The sequence below is a fragment of the Notolepis coatsorum genome (genome assembly GCF_963971535.1).
Source record: "Notolepis coatsorum genome assembly, contig: SCAFFOLD_276, whole genome shotgun sequence".
In the NCBI taxonomy this organism is placed as follows: domain Eukaryota; kingdom Metazoa; phylum Chordata; class Actinopteri; order Aulopiformes; family Paralepididae; genus Notolepis; species Notolepis coatsorum.
Window position 1 is genome coordinate 145,189 of NW_028169905.1, and position 23,680 is coordinate 168,868.

Consider the following 23,680-nt stretch of genomic DNA (forward strand, 5'->3'; position numbering starts at 1 on the left):
AGCGTAGAGCAGCTGGTGGGAGATTTAAGGAGAGACGTGCGTAATGGGAAAGTTAAGAGTGCAGAAAGGATGAAGAGGGGAGCAGATAGGATAGAGACAGAGACGGTAGTGATTCAGTTTGAAGGTGAGGTTGTTCCTAGTGAGGTGTTTGTAGGGTATATGGTGTATAGCAGGGGTCAGCAACCTTTTTGACATGGAGTGCCTGTTTGAAATATAGTTGTAACTAGTGTGCCTCAACAATATTCCATGCATCGTATTTTTTTTTCTTCATAATCAGGTATTTTTAATGATAATTTTTACATTATTACATCATTATTGTTATTGTTATTATTAACAATATTATTATGATGGTTGTATCAACCCTAAATCTGAGTTGGGGGGGGGGGGGGGGGGGGGTGCAATGCAGACAAACAGCTGCATACAGTGCGACCATTTCACTCACATTTGCCCATTCATTTTTGGACACATCACTGTACGTGTGCTGTCATAGCTCCACCTACAGGCCTAATGGAGAACACCAGGAGAACACCAGGATGTGAATGGAGGGTGATTGTGAGGTATATCGAGTAAATTGGTTTTGATTGATCGCAAGACTACACTGTAATTTTTTTTTTATAATAAGTTACCAGAACTTAAAAATATTGAGTTCAGTTACTGTGCATTAAGGTTTTCAGTTTTCAATCCATAATAAGTTAACAGAAAAATAAGTACACAACCACATTATTTCAACCTAATAAAACTATGTTTATTGTCATAGAACGCCAGGTAGTTTGCAGGCTGTTCGATGCTGTTGTGATGCAGTCACTCTGGACAGTGGATATACATCGACAACAACAGTCTGGGACTGTGGGACAGTGGACATATACACTTTATCACCACGTTTCAACTAAACAGTGAGTTAATGCGGTCTCTCTCTGTCTCTCGCTCTCTCTCTCGCTCTCTCAACACAGCGTGTTAATTTCGCTGTGGGTATTGCATAATGGATGAATGAATGAATGGTAACTTGTTTAAAATGACGATATATATATGTGTTCATTATTGGATTGATGATCATACGTGTACTAGTGTAGTATGAATTAACTCGACTTAACGTTGGTAACGTTATGAGTCAGTATTCGCTTGGTCAGCTGCCCGCGCCCACCCAAATGTAGTTCACACCGGAAGTTCTCAGTTCTCATGGAAATGCAGTGGGATGATAAGCTGCACCTGGGCCTAGCAGGACCTGAGACCCTAATAGTCTGTTCTGAGAGAATTGGTCATTAAAGTGGTTCCAGACAAAACATGCTCACCGCATACTGTATATACTTATCCTGCCTGTACCTACCTGCACATAGTCCCTTACTATATCTATACATATCCTACTCCTACTAGTTACGCTGCTGACCAGTAGTAGTCATACTGTCTCTATTTATATAATACAACTCAAGTTTCAAGTTTCTTTAATAGTTGTCATACAGAAGTACAGAATACTTTCATACAAAATGCTTCTTACTCTCTGTACATACATTTGATTAAAACTACACTCAGTAGTACTAATTTGTATATTTGTACCCAGTTAACCACCTGTACATTGTATATTCGATTCAGACTCGTTAAAGGTTACGTGTAGAGTTCCACAGGGCTCTGTGCTGGGTCCAATACTATTTATTTATTTATTATATAAATGATGTCTGTGATGTGTCTAAATTATTAAAATACGTCTTGTTTGCCGACGACACAAGTTTGTATTGCTCTGGAAACAATTTGGAACAGCTCCTGAATGTAGTGAGATCACTAAAAAAGTGGTTTGACATAAATAACTGAATCTAAGAAAAACAAACTATAATTTTTGGCAATCGAAAAACTAATAATCAGGTTAAATTAATGATTGATGTTGAAATTGAACGTGTGTATGAAAATACATTTTTGGGAGTGACAATTGACGAGAAACTAAACTGGAACTCACATAAAAAGTTAAATATCCAAAACCATTGCAATGTTATATAAAATTAAGAACTCACTCTATTTGTTGTACTGTTCGCTCATAGTTCCATACATAACGTACTGTGTGGAGGTATGGGGAAACACATAAAACAAACACTAACCAAATTTTCATAATGCAGAAGAAAGCCATAAGAATTGTGAAACAAGCAGATTACTATGAACCGACAAATGCACTTTTAAATTAAATTAAATCAAATACCTTAAAATTGGAAGATCTTGTCGATCTTAGCACTGCAATAATAATCAGGGGTGCAGTCGTAATATGGGCGAAGGCCAAACGCCTGCGCGTTTGGCCTTCGCTCCCGCACGCGCATACATGTTCCCTCTGTTGCGCACAAAACAGATGATACACCTTGTCTCATCCTTCCAGTGAAGTCGGGAGATCAAGCAACCCCCCACCACACCTACAGGGCTTGTATTTGGTTGTCGGTATCCTATTATTATGCAAAGTCTAGGTGATAAGTGGCGCGACGAGTCATTTTATCACCTAGACTTTGCATAATAATAGGATGCGCGCACTTCGGCCTCAGTGACGAAGGCCAAACGCCGTTTGCCCGCGTTTGCCCAGCACTGCACCCCTGATAATAATGTACAAAGCACATAAGCACTCACTTCCAAGTTGCATCCAGGAGTTGTTCCAATAGAGAGCTGGTATAGACTTAGCCGGTATAGCCGGTATAGACTCAGCTGATAGAGTTGTACCCTTCTTGCTGTCTTGTCGTACAGAACTTGTAAGTCGCTTTGGATAAAAGCGTCAGCTAAATGACTAAATGTAAATGTAAATGTAGACTTAGGGGAACTTGTGTATTCAATATCGCAAAGGCAAGGACAAATATAAAAAGTCGATGTATATCTGTTAAAGGGGCAAAACTATGGAATAACTTTGACAAAGAAGTAAAAATGTGTAGTTCGCTACATACATTTAAGAAATTACTCAAATATAAGGTGACATGAATATAAAACCTTATTATTATCCTAATCATATTTTATCTATAACATAACTGTATTCAAATAGAAGGGGAAAAAAAGAAAAACGAATGAAAAAATTAAAAGAAATACATAAATAAATGTGTACGTTTTGTTATGTACTGAATTATGTTTCTTTTTTGTATTTTTTGTGTGTGTAAAAAATTTAATGTAAAAAGGGTCGGCTTCAGCCTACACCTTTTCGGTCATTTTCTTTTTTTAAATGTTCTACTACTATGCTTTGTAAAAGACCGAAATAAAATCATTCATTCATTCATATTGCAATTTACTGCTACATTTGCATTCTGGTTGGATGTCAAACTTTTTTGTTCTATTGTACGTACTTGTGCAGGATAATGACAATACATTTGAATAAAATCTAATCTAATCCATGTTACTGACCAAAACAGTGATGGCTGTCGGAATGTAGAGCTATTATCATAAACATGTAGACCACTTATTTTAACAAATAAAATACCACTTACAGCAGCTTTAATTTTGTGCATTGTGGCTTTTCTGCACTTCAGCTGTGACAAGAACCCTCCCTCTTGAAACCAGCCATTTAGAATTCCAGTCACGATCGCTGTGGTTAATAATGTGCATGTGAAGATATTTGTATAAAATGCTTATGTACAAGATAAATAAATCTTCTATTTTCATGGAACCTCATTTTCATTTAACCTAAATGATGTTTCTGACAACATTTGTAACAACAGGATTGCTATGGTATTTGTGGATCTGGAGTCATATTTGATCTGCAGTCTAGTCTGAAAGTTGGATCCGAATTCCCTTTCGACGGTACAGGGTCATGCACCACTGCTAGATGTATGATAATTTGTACAATAAAAGCAGAAAATATATAAATGATGTAAAACCTACTGAGCAGGGTGTCATTGTATGTGATACAGCATCTGCCTCTCATATAATGCTTCTTTAGGTGAGCTGACTGGACATTTCTTGGAGCATTGCGGGCAGGAGTAGGTGTACATGGCGTCTTTTCAAATGATTCTAGTCTAGAAAGTCTTTCCCACAGTACGTGCACCTCTTCTCCCCGGTATGCCACCTCAGGTGTACATTAGGTTTCACAGGTCTTGCTTTGTAGTGAAGGTCTTCCCACACTGGTCACAATGATAAGGCCTCTCTCCTGTGTGCATGTGATGGTCTCTTCATTGCCTTTGGTTTGTCCATGTTCTTCCGTTTGTTGGTGGAGAGAAGTCCAGGAACCATATCTGAGTTGGAGATGAGAGGGAGGAAAGAACATAAGAGGGTGAAGCATAAACAGGGAGGATTAAAAAGGTTCAAATTTACAATCTGGAAACCATTCAACAATCACATGTTTTGTTGAATCCACAAAATTGAATACCTTTGCTTTTAGATTGAAAAAAAGCTTTGTGGAACTTTGTGAGGTCATTGTGACTCAAAATACAATTATTTTGTAAGTTTCCAAACATGACAAAAGTAAATAGAACTTTAACCGTTTCAAACAGGGTGAGCAGCCAGTAAACAAGCCTTCCTTGACACTTTCCTGAGCACTATACCAAACACACCTGTGAACATCAGCTGTTTATATGAAGGTAAACACGTAAAGCACATTGTATTTTGTAGGGCTGCTTGATTGTGGCAAAAAATATAATCACTATTAATTTGGTCAATATTGAGATCATGATTATTTAACACAATTACTCATCGACTTTGGAAACATCATGTACTTATTGAACTTAAAGAAAATACTTTCTCTTTTATTTTACAGTGAATTTCCTTGAACTTTAAATATAATTAAAATGAAAAACCGGTGTTCAAACCCCAGCAGTAGTCAGCACTGTTGCCTCACAGCAAGAGGGTTCTGGGTTCAAACCCCAGCAGTGGTTAACACTATTGTCTCACAGCAAGAAGGTTCTTGATTCAAACCCCAGCAGTGGTTAACAGTGTTGACCCACAGCAAGAAGGTCCTGGGTCCCGAGTGGCGCACCACGTAACGCACCCGGCGACCTTTGCCGAATGTCTACCCCATCTCTCCTCCCATACTTCCTCTCTGAAACTGTCCAATAAAGCAATAAAAAAAATGATTTAAATTTTTTTTTAAATACATTTTAAAAAAAATGCCCTGGGTTCAAACCCATGCAGGGGGCTTTCTGTGTGTAGTTTGCATGTTCCCCCCTTGTTTATGTGGCCCTGGCCTAATAGGTAATAGTGATCTTTAAATACTTAACCTGCAAACACAACGGTTCCCTCTCTCTCTCTGTCATGGTGAATATGATGACTTATGGAGTTTATTGTGAGCTTTTTTTTTTTGATCCACTTTTTCACCTTTTTTTTTTATTTTTCCCCTATCCCAATTTAGCCGTGCCAATTCTCCCCTCCCCTGTCTTGAACGTTGCTCGCATGTGCCACCCACTGGCCGGTTGTAGGGAGGATAGAAGCCTTGCATCACATGTCCCCTCCGATACATGTGGCGAGGTGTAATGTGTGGGAGGCTCACACTACCCCCGCCATTTTCCTGTCTCTGCTGTGCAGGCGCCCCAACCAACCTGTAGGAGTCGCTGTTTACAACGTCCAGATTACCACCCATCGACTTCCACCCGCTAACTCTGCCAATTGAGTTAGTATGACAGCCGGATTCGAACCCGGTGTCTCTTGCGTTGGTGACGAGCGCAATGTAAGCTGCGCCACCCAGCTTATTGTGAGCTTGATTGTATTTTTCAGGTAATATCTGTAGCGTTATGTATATTTAATAGGGCTATATATTTCATATAATAAGCCACAGAAAATCTGTTGGAGTTATCTACCTGAAAGTGTACTTGCTATTGTTGAGACTACGTGCAAATTTGTTCCATTGTGGTTTGAATAGCGGTGAAGTAATGTGTATGATTAGAGCATGGAAGGAACCCTATGAAGCAAAATGGCAGGTCTTACCTTTTGTTTCACATGACTGTCTCCTATCTTTCCACTTGTAACCTTCACTCACAGAGTGTCCTATGAAAATAAACAAAGGTCCGGAACAAGAATTTAAATTAGATCTATCAAATATGATGAATTATTTACATTTTAATAGTCACTGATATTTCCTAGGGCTGTCCAAATTTTAACGTTCATTTTGTATATATATATTTTTTTAATTATTGTGTAAACCTTTAAGATGCAGTAACTATTTTTGGACCACTACAGGGCAGCAAGTCGCCATGATAAACAAACTCCATTTACCCAAAATGAAACCTGTCGCGTATAAACTATAAAAATGCATTACTATTACAATCTTGTTGTAACAGAGATTAACTGGAAAAAAGGAATTATGTGCATGGATTATAACATACAACACTTTCATACAACTTTCTCTTTGGCATTTCCTGGTTGTTAAGGTGCAATAAATAACATTCAGCCACAAGGTGTCGCACTAGAGCACCAGCATGTAATTGATCTAATCAGATGCATTACACATGGAGAAATGGGAAGTAGGGAGGGGATAGACCACTGCACTTCCGCGTTACATTGAGCTCATGGGAGAGAGAGACAGGTTGCAGTGACTGTTCTACCCCCACATTGGTTATGAGCACCATTGAGGTCATGGATCAGCTTCATACCGTCTTCTGTCCCACCTACATCTAAACCATGCCTGTTCTAGTTCATTTGCTGGGTTAAGTACTTCTATTCTATTCACATATATGCTTACTACATGTATCTATTCTATTCACGTATATGCTTACTACATGCATCTATTGCTATGTCCGCCCACCACAAACACGCAAACTGTAATGCCTGTCCCGTCTCTCTGTGAGTGGATGTCTTGTGGTGATGGCCAAGATGATGCGATCCTCTCTACGTCGGCCCCATACTTCAAATGGATCTAAACGGAATACATACTCATGTGCAAATGGAATATGACTGATATTTTGAGCTGAGCCTTTATCCTATTTTCATACTAGCGCTCGTTTCCCTATGCTTTCTCTTTTGTTGTTCTTACAGTAGCTCTATTCTATTTAAATCGTAAAAAAAAAATCCTATGTACCCCAGTTGCTATTGCATGTATATATTGTGTTTTATTACACGTATATACATACCAACTATTTCGCCTGTTTTATTCTCCACCCATCGATCATCCATAGCAACACTACCATCACAGACATTCAAGAAGGGGGATCCCCCCTTGAACGGCCATTCTCTCCTCCACATTGCCTGTGGTGCTTTTTTCCTATTGCTAGGTTTTTAGTGAGTTTTTCCTTACCTTCACTGGGGTATGTCTGGGAGTGTTGCATTTATTTATTTTGGATTTCATGGTGGGTTTTTTGTTCTTGATTTATTGTGATGTTTCTTCTGAGAAGACTCGTCCAGCCCATGGGGAGATTAACTTGTGATTGTGGGATTTACAAATAAATTTGATTTGATGGAACATTCCAACGTGGCTCCCCAGCCTTCAGACTCCTTTGGCAATCTGCTCATGCGCATGGGGAGTAGGTGCTGAAAAAGTAGCTCGGCCGCAGGGACGTGACGTCCATATAAGCAAGGTAAGCAGTGCTTACCCAAGAAAAAATTATAATAAAAACAGTGAAATATTGAAATAAAAGTATTATATAGTAAACTAATATAAACCGTTCATTCAGTCATTCATTTAGTTTTAGCTTTTTGGCGCCACCCGCAGGTGTAAGCACTGTCTCTGCTTTCTCTAGCGTCGATTCGAATGCAAGAATGAATTTCCTTTCCACCAGGGGCATTGCATTTGTTCCCTCAGCCCGCTACTAATATGCCCAGGGTAAGCATGCTTACAAACCAATCAGTAGCTCTTTCGTTCCGGTACGTCATCTGTTACTAGGTAAATTAGGATGTATTTTTTAATCAACGTCATCACGTACACGTTAATGCTTTCGAAACTTCAACAAGCGGGCGACTTTTACAGTAAAGTCACAGAGGTGTTCATTTGCAAGTAGAGACGCATGGATTCCGTGTTCAAGTAAAGGTAAGAGAACATATTTCTATAACAGGTTATGGCTGCTGGTTCATACGGTGGTGATGGCGATCCGAGTTAACTGCTGTGCTGCACTGGTTATAATCTATTCATTTAATTAAGACCGCCATGTCTAATTTACTTTTGAAGGTATGCCTTGTACTATGAAGTTGCGATCTGAGTTGACTGCTGTGCTGCACTGGTTTTACTTTAACACTTTGGTTGCCTAAGGTTAAATTAATGATATACCATAGATTGCCAGCGCTATTTGTCTATGGAGAAAGTCCCCTTCTTTGCAGGGCTATAACCTTTTTAATTCTATTGCTACATTGCCATTATTAGGGCCCATTCAAAGTCCTATATGTATTGTTCATTGTGTAGCAACGTTAAACTTTTTCATTCACATATTCATAGTAAAGTATGGTCTAATGTATAAGTATGTTTTCATCTCTTTCTGCAGCTTTCTCCAGAACGTGATATATAGCCCCAAATGCATTATATTGATGATGAAATACAGTTTGATGGCAATCAGCGCGATATAAAAAATTCCAACTAGACGTACTTCTAGAAGTTACTACACGTCATCTGATGTTGACCGGATGGGCGAGGGGGCGTTTATAATTCCGTGGGCAGCGTTATACCAATCATCTAATGTGGGTCAAATGTTGATAATATCAGTTATTATCGAAGACTGTAACGTTACACGCTGAAACTCACCCCAGTCTCCGCGCGCCGTTGGGCGATCATCGTCGAGTAGAAATGTTATCATTATGGGATATATTATTACCCGGTCCATCTCCAGCTTGTATAATGGTATATACGTCCAAATCATGTTGTTTATCGAGTTATTGGCAATTGATCGCTATGTAGTGTGACGAGCTAGAGTGCCGGAACCTATACCGAGTGCCCGGAAGTAATATGGCCGACAAGCAAAACCTCTACTGCGCTTCCTGTTAAGCGGTTGCGCCGATCGGCCACCAGATGGGGCTCCTGAACCGCCAGAGAGCTCAGTGGGTCCTGCTGGTGGATCTCAGGCCAGCGGAGGGACATTATGAATCCGATCGCAGATTTTTGAAATATTGATATAAGGACGCTGTACAGCGTCCCCCGGCAACTTTAGCATGGCCAGCAAAGACGTCTAAAGACGGGTCCCGGCAGTCAAAGTGTTAATTAACCTCTTAACGTTTGACGACCAGCATACGGTTTCGCTTACCGTTTATTAGCGGGTTCTAGGGCATACATTTACGTGAATGGCATTTCCTTGACACTGCACTCACCCATAACATTTGTGCTTGGCACAATGTGTAATTAGGTGTATTAAAATATTTGTATGCCAATCTCAAAGCTCACGGCACAAAAAAGTGACTATAGCTTGGCCGAGAAAAGTTCCGATCGAACTTATCCACATTCGTTCATTTTCTCCCCCCGATCTCTCCCCCATGATTTCAGATTACCGGAAGTGTTGCGGTGGTCTATACATGCCTGCTGCAACATAAACAAATTTTCTTTATGATAAATCCATGAATCAATACTTTTTGGGGGGGAAAGCAATAGACTTATTCCGCACCTTTCTAAAAGCTCTGTGGATGTATATATTTTTAAACGACTACGGTACTCTACATAACATTTTACCTATAGCACCTTTAAACAAGGTAAATACTCCACCTACACAGATAATACTGTTCCGACAGCCCAATATTGATGTAATTAACAGAATACTTTCTTTCAACCTTGAGGTGAATGGAGCAAGTCTGGACGTGGAGGGGCCTTTTCTGGAGGGCTTAGACAAGCCTTCTCTTGAAGAGGCCAAGTCTTCTCTTGAAGAGGCCAAGTCTTCTCTGGAGGTTGATGGGCCTTTTCTGAACTCTGACAAACGTTTTCTAGAAGAGGACAAGTCTTTGCTAGACACTGTGGAGTCATCAGAGCTGTCCTCAGTTTGCATTTCAGACGAGAAGCTGGCTTGTTGAGGAGACCGCTCAGTTGCATGCCTCTTATGGGAAGTAACAGAGTCTCCCTCTGGTGCAGTGTAGGTCAGTTTCCTCTTACGTGTGTTCTCACTGTACTGCTCAGGTTCTGAGTCAGATTCAGCAGTCGCCATGTGTTTGCCACTTGAAGTCGTTGGTGACCTGCGCTGAATGGCAGTTTTTGTTATCATACAATCGGACTCATCAGAGGTGTCCTCGCTTTTGGTTGTGGTTTGAAGTCTCCCCTCTTGCCACTTGCGTACATTCTTAGCAAAATCGCCATCGTCACTCTCCGAGTCAGACTCGGGTAACGGATGATTCTTTAATACGTCCGACGTGTCCTCGCCTTCTTCATCCTTACAATCTGACTTGGAGGGAGCTCTTCGGAAGCTTTTTGGAAGCTTTTTGGAAAACCTTTTGGACACCGTTAAATAGTTATATTTTGGTGAAGATGTTGAGTAATCAGAACTGTGTTCAGTTTCAGAGGTACTTAGCTCCCCATCACATTCAGGCTCAGATTCACATGCAGGTGTCATCTGTGGCCTCGGGTTCTGATCCCCGCTCTGAATCTCTTTGTCCTCCTCTGGGGCAGAAAAAATGGGACAGTGCGCATAATTGATGTTCTTCGCCTTTAGGAATCCGTCTAAAGAGTCGAACACCTCTATGTCAGAGCAGGGAGCTGCTAGTTTTGAGGTGGAGTCTTGCGCCTCACAAAGAGGAAGAATGACTACATCGTCTTCTTGATTTTCTCCATTTCCAACATCCTGTGGCAGAACAGGGTCTCCATCTGTGGGTTCAAATGTAAGATCTGACACGACCACACACATAACCATCCAGTCGTCATCCTTCTCCTCCGTCTCAGCTCTATATTGGAAGTCTTTGTCTCCCGTCACAGATGTCTGCTCACTTTGTGGAGATTCACGTTGCAAATCTTCATGTTTCAACCCTTGATCTTTAAGTGAAGCTTCAGTCTTGACCACACTTTCACACTGTGAAGAGTTAAAGATTGCAAGTTTAGTATGTTATAGGCTCATATCTCCGATTCATACGTCCCATGCATACTGATGTGGATACACAGATACTGATGCCGGTACTGAAGGTGATACCAGGCTAAAATACTGCAGGTACTGAAGGTGATACCAGGCTAAAATACTGCAGGTACTGGGTGTGATTTGTATATTTACAGTTATGAAGTTAATCTAACCTCACTTGGACTCAAACTCTCTCTATATATACACTAGAGCAGTGGTCACCAACCCGTCGATCTTGATCGACTGGTCGATCTTTGAGACCTTCCCTGTAGATATTTCCCTGAAAAAAGAATTGTAAAAATAAAAGAATTAAAAAAAAATGTAATCTTTCCCTGAGAGTCCACATTACAGTTCTACTTTTGTTTTGATGTGAAAAGTGATGCTGCATAAGATTACTGCACTTAGCACTGACTGAGAAAGTACATATGACAGTTCTATTTTGACAAACATATTTACAATTAGCATTTTCTAATGTTAATAATATGAGAGTCCACATTACAGTTCTACTTTTGTTTTGATGTGAAAAGTGATGCTGCATAAGATAACTGCACTTAGCACTGACTGAGAAAGTACACATTACAGTTCTACTTTATAAAATGCTAATTGTAAATATGTTTGTCAATGTTAATAATATGAGAAAGTCCACATTACAGTTCTACTTTTGTTTTGATGTGAAAAGTGATGCTGCATAAGATGACTGCACTTAGCACTGACTGAGAAAGTACATATTACAGTTCTACTTTGACGTTTTAATGTTGGACCAAAGCATTGCATGTAATTAGAATACAGGCAGATAAAGGTAATTTAGTTTAAAGTACAATCTTGGCTGTCTTTTTCTCTCAACGCTTCAATAGGTAGATCTTGCCTTCACCGAAAAAAAAAAGTGATCTTGGGCTTAAAAAGGTTGGTGACCACTGCACTAGAGAATAGTTCAGTTAGCAAATATAGAGAACAGTCAGATTTAACTTCAGTTAGTAAATATAAACAGTCATATTTAACTTCATTTAGTAAATATAGAGAATAGCCATATTTAACTTCAGTTAGTAAATATAGAGAATAGTCATTTAACTTCAGTTAGTAAATAGAGAATTTCAAATTCTCAAATTTAACTTAATTTTGTTAATATATAGAATAGCTACTGATGTCTATATGATATGGACCTATGACTCCTACAAGGTGATTGTAAGGAGGAACATGTATTCACACTACCTTACATACACTATGTTCTCAGTCACTCTATAGCAGCCCGCTGGATATTTTGCGGCCCCCTACTTGACAAAGTTTAGTGTTAATGCGGCCTGCGCGCAACTTGTTGCCAAGTCGTTGTGCGAGTTGGATGTTTTATTTATTTTATCACTTGTAGGCTACCATAGCGCAGGCTCATGACAGCAACGTTACGTTAGTGACTTGGTTGAAACGTGATTTCGGAGTGATACCAAGTGGAAGGAAAATATATCCAGTGCGTATGGCAGGCATTCTCGAAATTCTCCGCTGTCAACTCTGCAAGCAGTGCTCTGCCTGTCTGTGTCTGTCTACTCTGGTCCAATCACATTCAGCGTCCTGTCAGCGTTCCCCCCCCCCCCCACCCACAGTCTGCGAATCAGAGCAGAGTAGGGCGGGTTTTCACGGAATGAGTGTTGTCTCTTTCAGCGGGTCCGAGTCAGAGCGAGAGTTGACAGCGCATCTACTGGTAGTCTAATCTGCAGGTACTGTAGCTAGTAACCTCGTTCCCAGTTTTACAGTATTTTTACAGAAAAATATGGCATGCTCATGCTGAATGGACTGAAAAATATGCGTGCATCCTCCCAGCACCAAACCAATGTGCCTAATATGCCAAGAAACGGTAGCTCTGGTGAAGAGTGGCAATTTGAAACGCCACTACGAAACAACAGTTATTTTGATGCATCCTTTCCTCAAAATTCAGTGCTAAGAACCACAAAAATAAATGGAATGAAATCATCATATCAAGCTGCAAGCAGAATTATTGTTAAAGCTATGTCACAATGAGAAAAAGCAACCAAGTCCTCACTCAGTGGCATGGGTGTTGGCTAAACACAAGAAGCCATTCTCTGATGCATACATAATAAAATAATTTATGACTGAAGTGATGGAGACCATGTTTGAAGGCAAACAAAAGCAAATCCTCCTCAGATAGCACAGCAACCAGAATAACTGAAATACTGGCTGATGATTTGATTAAACAGCTTTGTAAAAAAAATTCACAGTGCATTTCCATAGCTGTGGATGAGTCCACTGACACCACTGAGAATGCTCAGTTGCTGGTGTTTGTGAGGTTTTAGTGAGAAGATTGGATCAATTGTACTTTTTTTTGGAATACTTGAAACCCTTTTTTGTGGAATATTTGATGCGGCCCAGCCTCACCCAGACTCTACCTCCAGCGGCCCCCAGGTAAATTGAGTTTGAGACCCCTGCTCTATAGCCATAAATGGACTCCCGTCTCTGCACAGTATCTGCTTCTGACACTATAATGTAAACGGCCTATGATATATAATCAGCGAAGGGAGATGTACCTTATGGACTAATATGGACATGGTAGTCGAGACACAGTATATGCATCATGAGAACTTACATGTCAGAATGTACATGTTAAATATGTAAGGCTGACCTTAGAATTTTTTTTGGAATTCGAGGCTTCGGGGCCGAGATTCGATTTTAACGTCACAGTGACCAAATGCGTCCACATTTTTATAGGATTCTATCACATTTTCATAACAATAGCGAATATTACTTACCCTGCGCCGTTTTCATTGAGGTTTCTTACAAATTAACGATGTTTTATTTGTCCTATATATGCGGATAACATTTAAAATCTTAAATTGTACCATTTTGTTTCTCTTTAGACAACAAACATTATGCTAATGATGCACTTGTTAAAATAATTAGTTTACCATTCGCGGTCACTGTACTGAGGTCGCATTAATAGTTTACCGATGTTCAGATCGCGTCAAAGAATAGACGCGTCCCAGTGACCCGTGACCTGTGCTAAAGGTCTTGGGAAATGTATTCATGTTGTAGTTTAAAATTTTCACCTTTTAATTTTAAACCAATGCTGCCATCTACTGACAACAGAAAGTGTTGTGTATCGTCAACTTGAGAGGCTACCGCACTTCCGTAAACACCGTCGCCCAAAACACATTCTAGAGATTCCCACTTTTTACTGGGAATGGGGCGTGACCGCATTTGGTCCCAGACAATAAGTGACTGAGATTGGTCTACGTTCCGTTACTTCAGAAAAAAATAATGTATGTTGTGGGACTTTGTTCAACTTTGTCAGTGCTGTAAAGTTTAAACCTTTTTAAATCTTAGACAAACGAAACACTTTGATTTCATGAAATATTGTAAGCCGTCATTTGAGGCTTTATAAAAGCAGCACAATGAACACAAATCTGTCAGTGCCGAGTCCGACCTCATCTTAAATAACAAACAGCATTGCTTGGTGTAGTTAACAAAGAGAGGCAGAGTTGATTTTGCAAAAAAAAATATTAAATAATCTTATAAATCTAATAAAATTTTATTTTCATATTCGAATCCCATGCCCATCGAACGAAGCTTTGAAGTATTTAAGACAGCCCCATAAATATGTATCAAGTAATATGACTCTTTGTCTGTGAGAGATATAAAAATGTCCATGGATCCATATTATAGTAAACAATCTTATTAAACTTTAGGAATAGTTTCCTAATCATTCGGATATTCATTTCAATATTAGTATTCAGATTTCAATTCTTAATACCTCGGACCACGGATCTTGATTTAAATCAAAACACATCATTACAGTGATATAATCACCTGCATAAACAGTGGATCAGGAGGTAGAGCGGTCGTCTGGTAATCAGAAGGTTCCCGGTTCGATTCCAGCTCCTCCCAGGCAGTGTGTTGAAGTGTCCTTGAGCAAGACACATAACCCCCAACTGCTCTCGATAAGCAGGTTGGCCCCTTGCACCTCCGCCGTCTGTGGTGTTGTTTAAGATCTGCCTTTGTCTTGAAGCTCTCCCCACAGTGGTCACAGCAGTAAGGTTTCTCTCCTGTGTGTACCATGTGGTGTTTTTTAAGTTCATCCTTTCTTTTGAAGCTCTTCCCACACTGGTCACAGCAGTAAGGTTTCTCTCCTGTGTGTATCATGTGGTGTCGTTTAAGTTTATCCTTTCTTTTGAAGCTCTTCCCACACTGGTCACAGCAATAAGGTTTCTCTCCTGTGTGTACCACGTGGTGTTGTTTAAGTTCTTCCTTTCTCTTGAAGCTCTTCCCACACTGGTCACAGCAGTAAGGTTTCTCTCCTGTGTGTACCATGTGGTGAGATTTAAGGTGACCCTTTCTTTTGAAGCTCTGCCCACACTGGTCACAGCAATAAGGTTTCTCTCCTGTGTGTACCACCACGTGTTGTTTAAGTTCATCCTTTCTTTTGAAGCTCTGCCCACACTGGTCACAGCAGTAAGGTTTCTCTCCTGTGTGTACCACCACGTGGTGACTTTTAAGGTCTGCCTTTATCTTGAAGCTCTTCCCACACTGGTCACAGCAGTAAGGTTTCTCTCCTGTGTGTACCATGTTGTGTTTATTTAGTGCTGCCTTTCTCTTTAAGCTCATATCAGACTGCTCACAGTAGTAAGGTTTCTCTCCCATGTGTACCATGTGGTGTTTTTTTCTTTAGATTTGCCTTTCTCTTGTAGCTCTCCCCACACTGGTCACAGAGACATGGAGGAATTGAGGAGTCATTCGCATTGGTTGTCGGGCAGCAGGACAGGATTTGGATCTGGGGAACAGAGAGAGAAAGAAACATTCCAATGAAAAGATAGGTTTGTAAACTTGCAGTCTAAGGCTATGTATAGATTAGGGCTGACCCTTATTAATCGATTAGTCGACTAATCGGTCGAAAGGAGCCGTAGTCGACTGGCCAACCTCTTAGTCGAATATAATTAAAATAAAATATATATTCTTTCCAAAAGAGAAGAGGCCTAGAAGCGTGGCTAACGCTAATGGCACGCATACCAGAGGCTAACTGCCTACGAAAACAGAGGCACTGAAAGAGGATTTGACCCATCTAATGAACACACTAGACTAGACAAATATCAAGATGTATCCATCAGTGGACCAATTGCATGCTTTTGCAGAGGACAAGAAGCCTTCAGTCGACTCCTTCAGACATTAAGCACCCCCCACAGCCCAAATGGAATGAAAACATTAAAAAAAATATATATATATACTTTTTTTATTTTTTTTACCAATGGTCGACTAACGGCAAATGTTGGCCAATCCTAGTCGACCATCCAAATCCTTAGTCGGGGACATCCCTAGTATAGATTAGGGATGTGCATCTCCATCCTTCATAAATTTCCGTTTAGCCACTGGAGTTAGTTGCAGAGTTGGCCGACGCGCATTCATCATAAAGCACGCACAGAGAGGATGTAAGTAGATGTACATTTATTAAACATAAACTCCGGTTGACTTTTCTATACTAAATAAAATAATATCGAACATGATCTTGACAAAGTAAACGATATAATTGGTCTGGCTTGATGCGGTCGAAAAACTATTGCACACCAAACGCCGCTGTCTAACTCAGCTGTCAAACATTTCATTCACTGATTTGAAGACTCCAGAATGAATCTATGCCACGCCCCCACAGTCATCAACAGATAAGTGTCCAGGTAATTATCCATTTCAAGATTAATTTAAATCATACAGGTAAGTACAATTTCATATCAATTATTAATATAATCCATAAATCAAAATATATATTTTTGTTACAGGTTTCCCATCAAACTCAAATTGGGTCAATATGGCTCCAACACCATCACTGAGGGCGATGCGCATCTCGATATGGTGCCAACGATACGATACATTAACGATACATTTGAAGCACTGGGCGATGCGATATGATATGATTCACCCCTGTTGAGATACGATACGATACAATTTGATTCAACATAATGCGATTCGGGGCGATACGATGCGATTGAACATGATGCAAAATAATGATACAATTTTATGGTATGACAGAGGATTTGGTTTTATTCCTTATATGCAGCTTATATTATTATTAAAAATAAAATAATCTACTGTAAGACAATTTATATAAAAACTCTTGGGCGCCTAAGACTTTTGCACAGTACTGTGTTTTTTATCTACTTTAGCTGAAAACACACACACAATGTAGCTATATATACACTACTGTGAGACAATAATAATCACACACAAAAGGATAATGGCTTATAGCAGACTTAATGATTTTATAATATTTCAGATAATGAAATTAAATGTTTATCATCAACTATCCACCAGTTAGTATTTATATTGTAACGTTTGGCCACTTTTAATCATTGAACGGAGAGAGAGAGAATGATTAAATGATGGCATTTTGTCAACAGAGTTGGAACCTGGAGGAAGCGATATTGCCAATAAATGTGAAGTTATCTTTGAACCGGTTGTCGAGCGTCGTCAATATACCCCCCCCCCCCCCCCCCCCCCCATTTCCTCACTAATGGAACGGGTGTTGCAGAGTCACGTTAGTTAGATAGTTTAGCGTTAGCTGAACGGCTAACAGTGGCTAACGTCAATTCAATTCATGTCTCCTCCTCGACTTCCACTGTTTGTTGATAACTGTAACGTGGCTCTCGCCTTCTGTAGTAGCGAAGCAAAGATAGTCTCTCTGCTGCTGAGTGCTGACAGAAGTGGATGAGAGGAAATTATATGAATGAATCGGTTTTGACCGATGCAATGCCGCTAACAACAGATGCATCGCGAGTTCAACCTGAATTGTAGCCGATGCACTCGCATCTTGAACGTTTATGCCGGTGCACCGATGCGAATCGGTGAATCTTAACATCACTAGTATAGATCTATGCTTTAATACCTTCTGAGGAACCGTGCCTTACAGTGAAATTACAGAGGTGACTGTTCATTCTCAAGTAGACACATAGCGTGAGGTGACTTTTCACCACATGGATTAGTTAGAATTAACACCTTAAGCCCGACAGGCCCGGTACAGGGCCGAGATTCATATCACGCCATAAATCGATCAATACAGAACATATTCATTAATGTTGCGTTTCTTTTTCAAATGTAGCCAAAAGTAAAGACATTAACCCTATCAAATGAGCAGGCATTTTCAGGTGTATATTTTCAGCACTACGTTTGTTTACCAACGTAATATTGCAAAGATTCGCCCCATTTTAACTATAATTCATGCTTTTGTCTCATCACATCTAGACCAGTGGGTTTTTTTTGCAGTCAGGCCACTGAACTTAGAAGCAGGCCAGGCCATTGTTTCTAGTTGCAGCGGTGCAATAGATAACCTAGGTGGGGAATAGGGCTGCAACTAACGATTATTTTGGTAGTTGACTAATCTGTCGATTATTTTTTCGATTAGTCGACTAATCTAACAATTATTTCTGTCACACCATTCTGTCCATCTCTGCTTCCTGTGGGCGCGGCTCCTTTTCCGGGCTCTTAGACTTCTTAGCTTAAGATAACAGACCGACAGTAAGTTTGGGGGTACTAATGGGATAACTGGGGTTGCAACAAAAGTGCAACTAGGGCTAAAAACAATGTAATAATAATAATAATAATAATAATAATAATAATAATAATAATAATAATAATAATAATAATAATAATAATAATATATCCTTAACATCCCAGGGAACTAATGGGATAACTGGGGATGTTGTTTGCTCCTGACAAGAGTCTCAAAGTCTGGGGTGATGGTAGACAAAGCAACTCTGAGGTCATGCTCAATGTCCAATCTGTTCCTCTGCTTTGTCTTCAGCTGGACCAGAGCTGAGAAGCCACTTTCACAAAGATAGGTAGTGCACAAAAAAAGAATTAAAAAAAAAAAAATATATATATATATATATATATAATTTATATATATATATATTTATTTTTTTACGACGTATCGACGCAAAAAATTCGGCGTCGACGAGTTTTTATGATCGACATCGTCGATTATGTCGACTAATCATTGCAGCCCTAGTGGGGAACAACCAGGAGATCACTGCAACTCACACAAGTTGGAGAACTATCTCGCTCTCTCTCTCTCTCTCTCTATCACACACACACAGACACAAAGGGAGCCGCATGTGATTGGTGGAGGCGGGACCCTTACAAAATAACAAAAAATCCATCAAAATCAGTGTTGTTGCTAATCATTGACACATGCTAGCCTGTAATAATCCACCCCAGAAAAATCTACTTTGCATTTGATATATTGCAAATATATGCCATCACACACACTGGCATTTAAAGGGTTAGAATTATAAAATGAATATGTGGTGTTATGATCAGGGCTGAAGTTGAATAAAAGATTGTATTATTTTCATATAAAGGGTACAAATAATAAAATTCCTGCACCAGAATGCAGGAAATGAAGTCTTTGTAACAAAAAATGTCCTGGTGGGGGACCCCCAGACCCCCCGCTTAAAAGGTTGCCTGACTGGGGCTGTATTTCGCACTATATTTCCTGGCCTGAATGATTTCCCCAGTCCGGCCCTGGTTAAAAGCCTCCAATGCTTATTAGTGTGTGTGCGTTTGAACGTTTGCATGTTTCAACCATACATTTCAATTTATATAAAAAATATTAAAATTGTAGCTCCTATAATAGTGGGGGTTGCGGCTCTCTGACACCGTTATTTCGGGGGTCGCGGCCTGAAAACGTTGGGAACCCCTGATCTAGACTACTGTAATGCACTTTTTTCAGGCCTACCTAATTCAAGCATCAAAAATCGTGCAAAATGCGGCTGCACGGATACTAACTAAAACTAGATTTTTTTTTTTTTTGATCCACTTTTTCTCCCATTTTTCTATATTTTCTCCCATCCCAATTTCGTATCATCCAATTCAACCCTCCCCTGTCACGAACGCTGTTTCTTGCCTCCCACAAGCCGGCTGCAATGTGGACTAAGTCATACATAGCACAAGTCCCCTCCGGTACTTGAGGTAACAGCAGTCGCATCTTTTCACCTGCGCAGCTCGATCTCTCAGTGTCGAGGAGTAACGCGTGGGAGGCTCACGCTGCCCCCGACACTTCCTGATTCTACTGCGCAGGCGCACCAACCGACTTGTAGGAGTCGCTTGTTCACAACGTTCGATCCCCACCCTTCAGTTTTCCCTCCCCGTAATACGGCCAATGTGTATTACTGCGGACGACCAGCTAAACTGAAAACAATGTGGAGAGCTGGATTCGAACACGCGAATCCTAGCGTCTCCACACTGGTGGCGAGTGCCTTGCCCACTACACCACCTAGCCGCCCTAAAACTAGAAAATTTTATCACAACACACCAGTTTTGTCCGCCTTACACTGGTTTCCTAGTCAAGCCAGATCTGACTTTAAAGTGCTACTCCTCACCTACAAAATTGTAAATGGGCTTGCACTGCTCTATCTATCCGATCTCATCTCTCGATACTCGCCCGCTTGTGCTCTGCGCTCACAAAATGCGGGGGTTCTATCGATTCCTAGGGTTAAAAAGAAATCCGCCGGCCACAAAGCCTTTGTCTACCGTGCTCCCTACTTGTGGAACAAATGACCTGCCGTCGTCAGGGGCGCCTGCTCTGTCGAAGCTTTTAAACCCCTGCTTAACTCATTCAGTGCCAGCTATTGGCCTTGGCCTTGTAGCTAACATGCCGGGTTTCCATTACATATTTTCACTGTGCGTCACTATGTTTGGAAAGCTATATCTATATCCTATATTATAGCTATGGGGACAATACTATGGTCATTTGACAGTGACTTTCTTCCGTCCAAGATGCAAAAAAGAGATAATTTTTTCATGCATAAGTTTGCATGATATCCCGTGGTGAATATAAGTATAATTTCAGAGTGATCCAGGATAATCCTCGAAAGGCTGAGTTATAGGGCGCTACGTGAAGTATTGGCGCTTCTTGCCTGGACACGCTACCATTTCCAAATCAAATGTATATAGGTATTATGTTTCATCATGAATGCATGAAAGTGGGGGGGGGGGTCGTTTTTTTATGCTTTGATCGTCACCAACGGCATACGCTGTGGAGTATGTTACACATGGTCGTTGCAATCGAGGTGAAATCATGGTTGGATCAAAGCAGGATTGATGTCATATAGTCCTTACCTTCACTAGGAGGTACCCCAAAAAGAATATTCCAATTGTCTGATCGTGATTCCCAGTATTGGTGTCCATCGTGTCGCCAACATAATCCACCACAACATCGGGGGCATTTGACACGTTGCAATGCGATCGGGCGAACCGCTCGACTCGCCTGACCCAAAAAACTGCGCCTGGAGGGATTTGAACGTAACACAGGGTAAGATATAAGGTTTCAAAGGGTGAAATAATTTCCTATGGTAACACAGAGGTCCGTGGATGAATAATGAATAAAAATGTCGAATAAAAGAAAAAAACGACCAAAACCCGAGATATCTCGGGTCTGGCGAGTTAACCCGAGAAATCTCGGGTCTGGCAATTAAAGAGTTAAGACCCATCTTTTCTCTCTCCTTCAACCTACCCTGATCTCACCTGGTCGGGGACTGACCCTTAGATTAATCTGTCTAGTTTAGTTAGCATGTCTATTTGCTCCCATGTCTGCTTTTCTGCAGACATGGGAGAACCTTTTTAACCTCTGTCTCTGTCTCAACCGGTCCCATGGAACAGCTTCATACCGCCTTCTGTCTGGCCTGCATTGCTGAACCTTACCTGCTCTGCCCTGACCAATTCTGAGTAGTTACTCCTGCCCCCCGGGGCATACGGCCCTGAGCTATTGTCTTGTATCTCATTCTCATCCTGTATACTCTTGCAGTAGTTCCATCTATTACTCAATTTCACAATTTTCTTATATACTTTGATTCTACTGTCACCATGCATGCATATGCTCACTACATGTATTTATTGCTCCATCTCCGCCGCGTCTATACTTTCCGTAGCCGCATTTCTGGCAAGACGCTCTCTGATTGGCCGAGGCCCGTTTCTACACTGGTTAAGCTTAGGCACTCTTTCGAAGTTGGTTAAGGTTAGAGTTTGTCTTAGAGCGTGACGGCAAGTTCTTTCGACGGTTAAGCTTAGGCACTCTTTCGAAGTTGGTTAAGGTTAGAGTTTGTCTTAGAGCATGGCGATAGAACGCCAGGTAGTTTGCAGGCTGTTCGACTCGGAAATGGGCAAAGACACAGCTCGCCACGCGATTGGGCAACAGTGGCCAATCAGAGAGCGTCTGCCAGAAATGCGGCTACGGAAAGTATAGACGCATCTCCGCCCACTAAAAACATGGGAACTCTCTAACCCCTGTCCCCAACCCCAACCCCCCATCTCTCTGAGTGGTTTTCTCGTAGTGTTGACCAAGGTGGTGGATGTCTCGGGGGCTTGGCCAAGATTGCAGCGACTGTTCTACGTGCACCACCAAGGCCATGGAACAGCTTCTTACCGTCTTCTGTCCGTGGTCTGTCAACGTGGTTTAGAGTTCATTGCTGGGTTAAGTACTAATCTATTCTATTCACATAATATGCTTACTACAGTCTACATCAGTGGTCACCAACCCGTCGATTGCGATCGACTGGTCGATCTTTGAGACCTTCCCTGTAGATCTTTCCCTTTTTTTTGGGGCTTTCCCTGAGAGTCCACATTACAGTTCTACTTTTGTTTTGATGTGAAAAGTGATGCTGCATAAGATTACTGCACTTAGCACTGACTGAGAAAGTACATATTACAGTTCTACTTTGACAAACATATTTACAATTAGCATTTTCTAATGTTAATAATATGAAGAGTCCACATTACAGTTCTACTTTTGTTTTGATGTGAAAAGTGATGCTGCATAAGAGGACTGCACTTAGCACTGACTGAGAAAGTACATATTACAGTTCTACTTTATAAAATGCTAATTGTAAATATGTTTGGCAATGTTAATAGGAGAAGGTCCACATTACAGTTCTACTTTTGTTTTGATGTGAAAAGTGATGCTGCATAAGATGACTGCACTTAGCACTGACTGAGAAAGTACACATTACAGTTCTACTTTATAAAATGCTAATTGTAAATATGTTTGTCAATGTTAATAATATGAGAACGTCCACATTACAGTTCTACTTTTGTTTTGATGTGTAAAGTGATGCTGCATAAGATGACTGCACTTAGCACTGACTGAGAAAGTACATATTACTGTTCTACTTTGAAGTTTTAATGTTGGACCAAAGCATTGCATGTAATTAGAATACAGGCAAATAAGTCATTTAGTTTAAAGTACAATCTTGGCTGTCTTTTTCTCTCAACGCTTCAATAGGTAGATCTTGCCTTCACCAAAAAAAATAAAAAGTGATCTTGGGCTTAAAAAAGTTGGTGACCACTGGTCTACATATATCTATTCTATTCACATATATATATGCTTAACACTTGTATCTATTGCTATGTCCGCCCATCACAATCACGCAAACTGTCTAATGTCCCCCTGTCTCCCTGTCTCCGGCTGTCACGTAGTGATGACCGGTAGGCCTGTCGCGATAAGCAATAAATCAATTTATCGCCCGATAATTAAAATTAATGCAATGATTTTGACGGGCGAGATTAATTGCTATTTGCGTGTTTGTTTTAATGAGGCGAAACCAGTACCTCTCGTCAGTCACTCTCCGTGTGGGGAGGCGGGCCGCTGGCGTTACTAGAGTACAGCACGGGAGCTCCTGTGAGCACCATGCGTATCTTTGGCAGTAGCAACGCTACATAGCTTCTCAATAGCGTTGCTCCTTTTGAACCAAGTAGCGTTCTTTGTAGTGTAGCTATTTTTAGACCCAAGTAGTTACTCGCTACTGCCCGGAGAAACTGGA

The 23,680-nt window shown here is 40.7% G+C and overlaps 1 long non-coding RNA gene across 1 annotated transcript; it reads right to left on the reverse strand.

Moving 5' to 3' along the window:
- Positions 1-3,027: 3,027 nt before the first annotated feature.
- On the reverse strand, positions 3,028-10,164 carry LOC311248657. Its single transcript, XR_014620966.1, has 3 exons — positions 9,616-10,164; positions 5,863-5,922; positions 3,028-4,178 (listed from the first exon to the last, which is right to left on the reverse strand). It is a non-coding gene; the product is annotated as an uncharacterized lncRNA (long non-coding RNA).
- Between the last annotated feature and the right edge of the window lie 13,516 nt (positions 10,165-23,680).